Raw genomic sequence first — 11422 nt, 5'->3', positions numbered from 1 at the left:
ACTGAACCTGTGTTGGAGCTCTTAATTTTGAACTCTCAAAGTGCACCAGATTTATGAATTTTACTTTAAAATGTACAAAATTTTCTTACGGGGGAGCATGCCCCCGGACCCCCCTAGAGGGATCGAGGACCACCCACCACAGTCTCACAAAATCCTGTGGGAAACACTGTAGTTCAAGCTCACCTCAATTTTATTCAGAGGCAAAAATATGCAATTTTTCTGCAGATGTTATTTATATTGCCAAAAAGTAAGATTCTGTTTTTTACATCAATGAGATCTTTATAACAGTACAGCAGACAATGCATATAAATATGATGTAATTCTATAACTCCCAATAATATCTTAGAAAGATGATATTTAAATGCTTATGACCAAAGCTCTGTAGTTTTAATTGTGAGGAGCAAAATGCAATACATTACAATGATTACTGAGAGACAAACAAATAAACAGTCCTCACAAATCTGTTGTATCACATTTCATACTTTTCTAAACAGATTTTTCTAAATATTAAGTATGGAAAATCAAACAAACCTAAGTTGTTTCAGTCCAGCAAATCCTCATCTTAAAATACTACTAACAATATAAACGCTCTTACGTTTACTTGATAAAAAACATTTTATTAAGCAAAAAGACACATGTAACGCAACCTGAAGATTTTTAGAATTATACTAAATGGCCTTTTACTTTTGAAAAACGTATCAATCAGAGGGAAGAAAGGTATGCAAAATATTGTGTACAACTGGTTTTTCAGCAAAGCTGTGATCATGTTGATCATTTAGAGGCCTTGCATGTGTCAAATATGGTACAGTCGGCTTTGTAGGGTAAAAGTACTCAAATTGTTCTCTGTTTTACATCAATAGACCAAAGGGATGGTTATGTCTTGCATATTAACATCACATTCTTATCACAAATGACAAGACAACTCTGACAAATCAACACATAATCATTTGGCCAGCAGTTACAGGCCTGGTTACACTTCAGGTTGTGTAACATGATTACAGTACACTAAGCTGAAGGAACATATTCCACACCTTACACATACCAGCGTGAAGAAAGATATATTGATCAGGCTACAGCACTAGGCTTAAGGGAACTGAACCTGATCTTCTGAACTCTTACTTGCTTCTACAGTTGGGCATGAAAAGGACTGATGAGGAATTAAACCTCTAAGTCAAGACTTTAAAGCTCCCAAGAAACTATCAAGCCTTTTGAAATCCAGGAAGCCTTTTAATGTCCATCATGCTATTGGACTAACTCAAGGAAACCTGCAAACACAGACAAGCAGCAACGGATCAGTAATGTGATCACAGCCTTTAATACTGAGAGCATCAAACCACAGCAACCAAAGATACACACTCTCATCAGAAGCAAGCATGCAAAACCACATCCAGCTTCTTGATGTGATGCAATTAACCAAGCTTATTCAATAAACCAGAGTAGTTCAAGTCCACCATCGTGAAACATTCTCCTAGCATCAATGCTAACAAAACCACATGTGGAAAGAGAGAAAAGCATCCATGTCTGATGATGATCATGGACACATCATGTGAAAGCAGACCTGATATGCCCATGCATGTCAGGCCTAACCTGGCCCATAAACTCCTCATGAGCTCCATACATCCCATAGAGAGGAAGAGGATATAAATAATGGCTAACTGGCGTTCCTAACACAGACCATGATGATCAGATAGATACACTGGAACAAGGCCAGCATCATGTGCCCCAAACAGAGCATGAATACCGCTGTCAAATCACATTAATGGATGTTGTTTAACGCACGTTTATTGTGTCTTAACCAGATGCTAACCGGCTAACCGTGTTAGCATTCTAACGCACTATCACACAAAAGCTTTTGACTTACCGCTCGCTTCGGCGAACATTAAAACCACTTGAAACTCATAAATGTTCCGGCGGCTGTGGATCCGAGGACGGCGGAGGTACGGCCCGGCTGAGTGTGAGGCTTTTACAGCGTTATATGGTTGGTGTAGTATGAGAGAAAGATGATATATTGTCTCAAGGTTTGCGTGTGTGTGTGTGTGTGTGTGTGTGTGTGTGTGTGTGTGTGTGTATGAGGTTAGTACTGATCAGTGTGTGTAAAGGCTGCTGGTGGAAGTGCGACTCTCTTGACTCTCAGCGCTTCTCGCTCTCCGCCCTGAAACCAGTGAACTGCACGGAAACCTTAGATGAGTCACATTGTGACGGGTTGCACTGAAATATACTATCAGCAGGGGGCGCTATGTGGCCGTAACTTTAGCGCTTTAGTTGACAATTTTGAAATTCCTTCATGGGGATGCGAATTATGGAGCCTCCATCCAGCCAAACCAGGGTTGCCAGGTTTTCAAAAGAAAGCCCGCCCAATCGCTACTCAAAACTAGTCCAAAACTAGCCCAATCGCGTTTCGAGGGGGTCCCAAGTTAAAAATCGCGTTCTGGAGGGTAAAATACACGTTTTTTGGCGGGGTTCCCCTGCAAAAATTCGCATTCCAGGGGATTAATATCATGTCATTTGAGTCGCTTCAACCCGCGGACATGAAAAACAACCCGCGGCACTTTGCTCCGTAATTACAGTCATGCCTGCACCAGCAATTTGTTCCTTGACACAAAGCATAAAAGTCTTTCCTAAACGCCGACCGTACACACGCATATCGACTTTTCGAGGCCATTTTGATCCCTCTAGACTTCCTATCAATAACACGTCCCCGATCAGCCAGTGAACTGCTAAACACAGTCAAGGCAGCAATTAGTGCAAATTAACAGACATTTTCAAAACCGTCTTTGCTCAGAAAATGGCCGCTTTGTAGTTCAAAAACATCCCACTCTAGCCCTCGTGTGGGAGTTCTTCCAGCAATTGCTTAAATCCTAAAATAAGTACTGCAATCTCCAGGCACAGACACACTGTGATGCTTTAAAAACAATTTAGAAACTGTCATCGTTGTAATTACAGTAACTAATTACCATCCTCGGCAAACAAATAGCTTAGCATAATACGGCAGTCCAATCTATTTTGAAGAAATGCAAATTCCGAGCGCAAAAGGGGGGCATTTTGGCAAACCTGAAAAGGAATTCCGGAAATAATGCACTTTTTTTATCCACACATAATTCCCAGGGAATATCATATCGTAAATATTTGCATTCAGTTCTTATCGGGACATTTGCATTTGCCTCTTATCAGCTGGCAAACCAGGCACCAGCAGATAGCGAGAGCTGCTTCCACGCCATACACACATTTCTAATGAGACACGTCCCAGGCTGATATCATATTTTGGCTAGAACTTTATCGCCAAAACGAGGAGGTCATTTTCTCGTAGAGTTGGCTCATCTTGGAGCTGTCTTTGAGTTGTTGCTTTTTTCTCTCATTTGATGTGATTCAACTCCGATTCATTTTTTTAAAAGCCCTAAAAAAAAAAAAGGATTATTTCTTTTCTTCTCGCAACTACCTGCTATCAGTGGCACGTATGCTAGCGGTGATTATCACCACGTCACAAAATATTTCAGTTTTATCTGTGTATTATTTTATTTGCCACTGCATCATCCCTTGAAGGAGGGATGGGATGGGGGGGTTAAATGCATGTTTTTTGGTGGGGTTACCCTGCTAAAATTTGCATTCCAGGGGATAAATATCATGTTATTGGAGCCACTTCAACCGGCGGACATGAAACACAACCCGCGGCAACAGTGTTAAAGTAGCCCAATTCCGCGGGAAAACCACGGACTTGGCAACACTGCCCCAAACGATAGTCAAACAGCTGGGGGTCTCACAGAGTGCGAAGAGGTAACCATAGCGACGTGGAGCACTTTCCAGCGCGGGACGAACTTCAACAGATTGAGCCTGAATAATACGCCTACAAAAACAACCTGCAACATTTCTGAGGAATCTCATTCCTTGTTTAGAGATTTCTTAGAAATATCAAAATATGTTTTATTCGTTAATAAAATTGATGAATTGTTGACTTCTCCTATTCTTTTTTATATTATGCACAAATGATTGTCAGAGTTTACAAGACAACAGTTCGAATATGGTTCGGTTTTGTATGATTTTATTTTGTGGTGTAATAGGATGAAATTAGATCTGAATGTGTCAAAAACTATGAAACTATGATGATCATCAATTTTAACAAGAAAACCCTTGCACTTCAAAGGTGGTCATTAATGACACACAGGTGGATGTAGTAGAGGAATATATGTATTTAGGAACGATTATTGATAACAGGTTGAAGTTTGATACGAATTAAAAAGTCACACCATAGTTTGTTTGTGCTGAGGAAGCTTAACTCTTTCAATGTAGCCTATAGAGAGTTATTCTCAGGTCTTTTTTATAATTAATTTGTTGAAAGTATCCTGTCCTTTTCTTTTATTTGTTGGTATTCATTATTGTCTATAAAGAATAAAAAACGTTGGCATCGTTAATACGTGCTCAAAAATGATGGGTGTTTCCTTGCGAAGTCTTACATTTTATTATGAACAGCAAGTGATGAGGATGGCACACAAAATAACAGGAGACAGCACACACCCTTTGCATTATTATTTTGATTGGATGCTCAGATGTTTCAATTTTCTACAAACCGTTACAAATGTACGTTTGTGCCTGAAACAATACGTTTATGTAATGAATTTAGTTGATTTTTTTCTTGCCCCCCCTTTTTTTTTTTTTTTACATTTTTTTAATGTATTTTGAGTATTTGTATGTGTGTTTAATTGTTGATTGTATATGTGAAGCACCACGGCAGTCTAAGCTAATTGCCCCAAGGACATTAATAATTCATACAAATAATAAACATACGCAAAAAAAAAAAAAAAAAAAAAACCCACACACAGGAAACAAACAAACAATAAATAATGTAGCCTACTGAATATTCATTTAAACTATTTAAATGAATAGGCTAGTTAAAATTAAAATCATGTCATAATTTAGGTTACTGACCGTTATGTTGCTCCAATCAATATGACTCTCTTCCTTTCGCTTTTGTGAGAAAAAAAAAAATCCCGAAAAGAAAAGCTGAAAAATCTTACATCAGCATGCGTTCGACGGAAAAATATAGAGTAAACAAGTTATTCATTGTAAAATGTATTCAATTGTATTAAGAAAGAAAGAAAGAAAGAAAATAAACGAAAATACTTTATGACGTTTAATATCACGTGACAAGTATTTGCCCAATCAGTGGTAACTGTAAAGGTGCGGAAATAGTATTTGTTGCAAACTTGTTGTCTTTTCTAGGTTTTAAGTGCATTTCTAATATCAAAACAACCGCATTCTTGTAGTCACTGGACGATTTTATATTGTGGAGGACTTTGCATTTTCTGACAGGGTTTTTTAAAATTTTTTTAAGCGAACCTATTTTGTATGGTCCATTTGAAAGTTATTTTTATATCGCTCGTAACTGAAATGGCATAATTTTCCATGCTTTCTAAACCGTGCGCAAATCGCGTCCAAATGCATCCAGAGTTAAATGGTTCAACTGAACTTTTCAGCTTTTTTACAGTAGCCTAACCCTCTGTTATCTTTGTATCTCCATATATGATGCATTGCACCTTCATCACATATATATAAAAAAAAATGCTTTCACATTATGCAACTGTGTGAGAAAACATCGTTTTTTAGCGGAACACATCCATTCAAGTAGTAAACCCTACAGGCCGTATGAAATCATAGTTACCCTTACGAAAAATAAGTTTATTCAAATGCTCATTTACTGAGACTATACTTCAGTGTACTAAAAATGCTACTACAAGTATTTAATTAGTAAACTATCAGAATACCTATAAGTTCACTTTTAGTATAGTTGCAGTACAAACTAAACATTTTGATGTAAACTAGGTGTGTACTTAAAGTTTACTACTGTTATACTTAAAGTATACTTAAAAGTATACTTTTATATACTAGAAAGTGGGCCAATTTAGTCCCAAGGAGTATTGAAATAGTACACTTACAAGTATACTACTTGTAAACTGATATTTGTATACTTACTACATAAAGTATACTTAAAGATATACTTGAACTTTACTTACTAAAATAAACTTGAAGTATACTACTTTTTGGTAAGGGTATGAATAATTAATGAAACTATTGTAGAACAAACATGCATTTGGAACAGCGATCAGCACAGCAGTGTGACACATTTGATCGAGTTATAGATTACAGTTGCAGAACAGTCATAGCCTGGTTCTTGAGACACGGAATTGCAAAGGTTCTTATCAAAGATGTAATAAAACTGCAGTTCACTGGAGAGAGATGCGGGTCAATGCCACATGAATACAAGGCATTACCATCAGTTTCTTGAAACGAAGAAGGTTTATTGTACAATAGTGCACACTGTTTTAACACTGCGAGGAATATATATTAAATTCAGAATTTATTTTCACATTCCACTTAATTATTGAGTAAATGGTTTTTGAAACTATCTACCGCCATCTACTGGTCAATAGTGGTACTCTTTGTATTTAAAGAGCCCTTCATTGCAACGGTTTACCTCAGAATAAACACTAACGTTAATTAAATGTATGAGATTAGCATTAGCATATTAGAATATACATAGGCGCTGATAAGTCACGTTTGTGATTAAAAGATAGGCCTACATTTTTACTGGTAAGCCGCCGTCATGATTTTTTCTGAACGCATTGATATTGTTGTTGTCCCTCAAATGGGCTCTAGAGGGTATTGTGTTACCGCGTAGAATCGACGAGAATGTACAAACTCATTCATTGAGAGCCTTTGAGAGACAAATTAATAATTATCGAAACACCAGACTCATAAAGCAATAAAGCAACACTATGTAACTTTTGACGCTCTAGCGGTTAATCACGTTTGTGATTAAAAGATAGGCCTACATTTTTACTGGTAAGCCGCCGTCATGATTTTTTCTGAACGCATTGATATTGTTGTTGTCCCTCAAATGGGCTCTAGAGGGTATTGTGTTACCGCGTAGAATCGACGAGAATGTACAAACTCATTCATTGAGAGCCTTTGAGAGACAAATGAATAATTATCGAAACACCAGACTCATAAAGCAGCACTATGTAACTTTTGACGCTCTAGCGGTTAATAAACAGTACTGCACACATCCCGCGGAAGAACATTCCAACCGGAGCTACTTCGCTAAGTTTATGTCTATGGCGATTCACGCAGGTATGTGTAACTTACTCCGCAGCGGTGACGACCCGACCAGGCTACAATAGTCCAAATATAAGTACTTATTATAAGTGTACCGTAGTGATTCGGAATAAGACAAAAACTTGGGTTGGAAGATGAATTCATGATGTAATCGCTCAATATATACATTTTGCAAATTTTGAACACAGAAAAAGTTACATAGTTCTGCTTTAAATCCTGGCATAAATAATGTTAGGTCATTCAAAGAAGATCAGTAGCCTGGTCAGGCCATACAATTTTTATATGTGTTCATATGACAAATATCTATAGCAACTATAGAGCACAATCCCTGTGGCATTATGGAATTTATATGGATATTATTATTTTGATTAGTTGGTTGATAAAATGGATTTCTAAATTACAATCACACCCGAGAGTTTAATGATTAATAGTATTCATTCAGTATTACTTTATAGCCAATACACTCAAACATACAATCTTCATAAAGTTCCATTTATAATATAGTTATACTCGCATAAATGTAAAGTTTATTATAAAGTTTAAATCAATCAGCATATGGTTACATGTGCCGTCAGACAATCTTTTCGTAAGTTATCTGACTAAGTAAATACACAAATAAGGACATGATTTTCCTATTATTTGTGTTTCATTGTGTGCTCTCATATAAGGCTTTCGATTGTTGCGATGCTCTCGCGATAACACACGAATGTAAACTTCAGACTGATTAGCGGCGATAAAATCTCGCGAGGTTTTCTCGTCTGAGCTCAGTCATAGCTGTGGGTGGAGACTTCTCCAGTAGCTGGGTTAATGCTCGCAGAATACGCGCAACGGAGTCGAATTTGCGCTACGTAGCGATACAATTAAGCCGACACGCGATCTGTTAATCATAATGGTAAATGAACACATCGTGTATTTAGCTTAATAACCTCGGAAATGCTGCGTTTGTACGATGTAAAGATGTAAAGGATCATTGGCACTGGTTTACTGGAGCTGCTGTTGAAACTGTGTATCCGCAGTGAACATCACTTCGTCCTGGCTCACCTTTTCCACAGGTTTGTAATGCATGTGCTTTCCCATATGGTTTGATATATATTATTAGTTGTGTCTCATGGGAAACTTAATGCAAAAAGTTTTTTTTTCTCCCCACCAGCAGAAGCTAGATGCTTCGTTGACTTAGATGATTTAAAGTCTAGATATCTCAAATCACTGCTCACGTCATGATTTAACAACTCTAATATATTATAATATATATCTAAATCATTGCTTAAGACTAGCGTTATTAAATTGCTACCTGTTGTGTTGAACGGGAGAATATAGCTATATAGATTCATAGATAGATATATCATATTGCATTTGAGTGCTTGTATTGCAACTATAAATCATTTGCACTCAAGTGAGAGTCAGATCTGCTTGAATTATCAGGACAGAATAAATTATATCATGTCATTGCTGATACACTAAAAAGAGTGGCTTTTTAATAATATAAAAAATAAAACGAGATGCAAAGGACGAATCTGGAGGGACAGCACTGGATGTAATGCCACCACTGTTATGGATAAGCATTTAACAGAAATAAACAATGCTAGGAGGACAGCCTTTTTTAAAACATTTTTCCCCCCAGATGTTAATGCTTTCTGACCGTTACATTGGATCAACATTTTTTTGTTGTTGTTGTTTTGTTGTCAAGGTGCCTGCCAGTCATTGTCAAAACTACATAGAACACAGGTCTGAATCCTCTGCGACATCATAACCCAATCTAAAACACTGTTTAACCAGGACATTGTTGTAGAGATATGACAAGAATTAGGCATTCCTTAAAAATGCCAAAATAACAAGTTTGATATAGTCTTTGCAACTTTACAGATCTTCTTTATGCACCAAGAGCTTGTAACACTCCAAAGAGAAAGGAAAAATTGAAATCGCATCATATGACCCCTTTAAAGTCAAGATGAAATCTGATCTTTAATCAAAATGTAGTAACTTTATCTGTTACGCACCTGATGTCATAAAGGGGATGATTGCACAGCATTTAAGTGAGACACAACCATTGCAGTGTGTACAAATAACAGACAGCCAATGAAATAAAGGAACAAGCACCAAGGTGTCTCATTTATTAGTGAGAGTGCAGTTAATTTTACAAACTATATAAATATAAAAAGAAACAGAAACACAGAGGGGAAAACAAGAGTGTCGCCAAATCAAAGAAATAATCAAAAGCAAACAAGCCCCGTAACTATTGACTAGGCATGGGCCAATTACTGATTTCAAGGTATACTGCGATTTGAACATTTCACGGTTTCAAAACCACTAATGTTTTCCGTTATACCGTTCCTGCGATATGTGCTGTTTTTCATGCCTCCTCAAAGACTGAAAGTGTAGGAATCCCTCAGGTTGAGTGCAGTGTAGAGAGTAACACGACCCTCCTCCTCCTGTTGGTGCGATCGCGCGCATGGTCAGTCACGTGTGTGTAGGATGGCCGAACTTAAAGGGATAGTTCACCCAAAAATGAAAATTTGATGTTTATCTGCTTACCCCCAGGGCATACAAGATGTAGGTGACTTTGTTTCTTCAGTAGAACACAAACGAATATTTTTAACTCAAACCGTTGCAGTCTGTCAATCATATAATGTAAGTGAATAGGAATCACGGCTTTGAGAGTAAAAAAAAACACAAACAAAACCAAATTAAACCCTGATGGCCGAAGCTGCCCATGAAACTCACGCAATTGGCAACCGGCCGTTTTTTTGTCTTATTGCAGCTCGTCTCTGTTCTGGACTTGCACAAACTGCATTGCAATGCAATCATTTTCCAAAATGTCATTTATGTGAAAACATGAAGTCTGTAAACGCCCGTTAAGGCCAGAGAGACGCTGAAGATGGATGCACAGAGAAAAATACTGTAGCAGGCAGATCACTCATTGTTCATGATGCACGAACTATTGGTTTGTAGTAAAATGCATGTGAACAGTAGCCTACTTTTTGATCAGTAATATTCAGGAAATAATAGACATTGAATGGATCTTTGAACTTATTTGCAGGTTTTTTTTGTCTTTTTATCCTCATTCCAAATGATCAGAAGAGAGGAAACCAACAATAAAACAGGAGAAAGTTCTAAATTACTAACAGGCTCATCAAAGCGTTTGATCCAGTCATGAGTATTTACATTTTTGTAAGGCATAAAACATTCATTTAATTTATCTTTTAAATAATGAAAATTAAACACATTTTTTGGGGGGGGGAAAATAAAGGGGATTTAATATTACAATTAAAATATTGCAGAAATATTGTATGATTATTCCTTAAAAATAAGGTTTTAATAGTTTTAGTAGTAGTAGTAGTAGTAGTAGTAGTAGTAGTAGTAGTATTACGTACATTCTACTGAACAGCAGTAATATATTTCTGCCGCAATGCCTTAAAGTAAAACTGAACTTTTATTTTGACGGGTTGCCGTGAATACCTTCACATTTCCGTGTGTATGTGATATGAGGATAGTTTTACTCAAATGAAACGGTCAAATGCTCATGAAGTGACTCTCAGAGCAGTTCGAGGCCTACATTCTACTGAACAACAGTAATATATTTCTGCCGCAGTTAAACCGAACTTTTATTTTTATGGGTTGCCGTGAATACCTTTACATTTCTGTGTGTATGTGATATGAGGATAGTTTTACTCAAATGAAACGGTAAAATGCTCATTAAGTGACTCTCAGAGCAGTTCTTGAGATGTTGTTCATGTATTTATGTCCTCATTAGTGAGACGGCAGACGTTAATATCACTGGAAGTGTGCGCTTCAGTACGAGTAGTAAGCAAAACCGCGAGTCTGCGCCTTTCTTTAATAGCTATAACTCATCCGTTTAAATTATATTAAGCCTTAAAGTTCTGCATAATTAAGGGGGTGGCCACTTGAGTGACAGGTGGATTGCCACTGCTGTCTGCCGTCGCGCTAGGTGGGCGTGGTTTTAGCAACCAGCTCCCGCCTCTTTGCCCATTTTCGATTATCCGGGAGTGACGCGCTGCCAAGATGGCTCCGCCCGGCTCCGCCCACTTTGAGCTTCAAAAACGCTCTTCAGAAATCTACGGGTGACGTCACGGACACTACGTCCATGTTTTTATACAGTCTATGGTGTGCGCGTGCATCGGGGCGTAACTCCACTGTGCGTGATACAGAGAGCGCGACCATTTAAAGTAGAGACAGAAATGACATGCCGTCGTGTAAATAAGATAAATAACATAAGGCTATTAGTTTGTTTAAAGGGGTCATATGATGCGATTTCAAATTTTCCTTTCTCTTTGGAGTGTTACAAGCTCTTGGTGCA

General features: G+C 37.6%; 2 protein-coding genes across 3 annotated transcripts in view; one reads left to right on the top strand and one right to left on the bottom strand.

Moving 5' to 3' along the window:
• LOC107704097 (SNF-related serine/threonine-protein kinase-like) overlaps window positions 1-1953 on the bottom strand; it is a 56638-nt gene extending 54685 nt beyond the window's left edge. The window contains exon 1 of the mRNA XM_016506944.1: window positions 1862-1953. The gene's annotated coding sequence lies outside the window, so the exon portion shown is untranslated. The remainder of the gene's footprint in view (window positions 1-1861) is intronic.
• A 5972-nt stretch (window positions 1954-7925) lies between these two features.
• Window positions 7926-11422, top strand: part of LOC107704096 (protein O-linked-mannose beta-1,4-N-acetylglucosaminyltransferase 2-like) — an 18634-nt gene continuing 15137 nt past the window's right edge. For both annotated transcript variants that reach the window (XM_016506942.1, XM_016506940.1), the window contains exon 1: window positions 7926-8159. The gene's annotated coding sequence lies outside the window, so the exon portion shown is untranslated. The remainder of the gene's footprint in view (window positions 8160-11422) is intronic.

Source organism: Sinocyclocheilus anshuiensis, unplaced genomic scaffold (assembly GCF_001515605.1).
Source record: "Sinocyclocheilus anshuiensis isolate Anshui unplaced genomic scaffold, SAMN03320099.WGS_v1.1 scaffold1272, whole genome shotgun sequence".
Classification (NCBI taxonomy): Eukaryota; Metazoa; Chordata; class Actinopteri; order Cypriniformes; family Cyprinidae; genus Sinocyclocheilus; species Sinocyclocheilus anshuiensis.
Note: the sequence above shows the minus strand (reverse complement) of the source record. Positions and strands in the feature narration are given on the sequence as shown.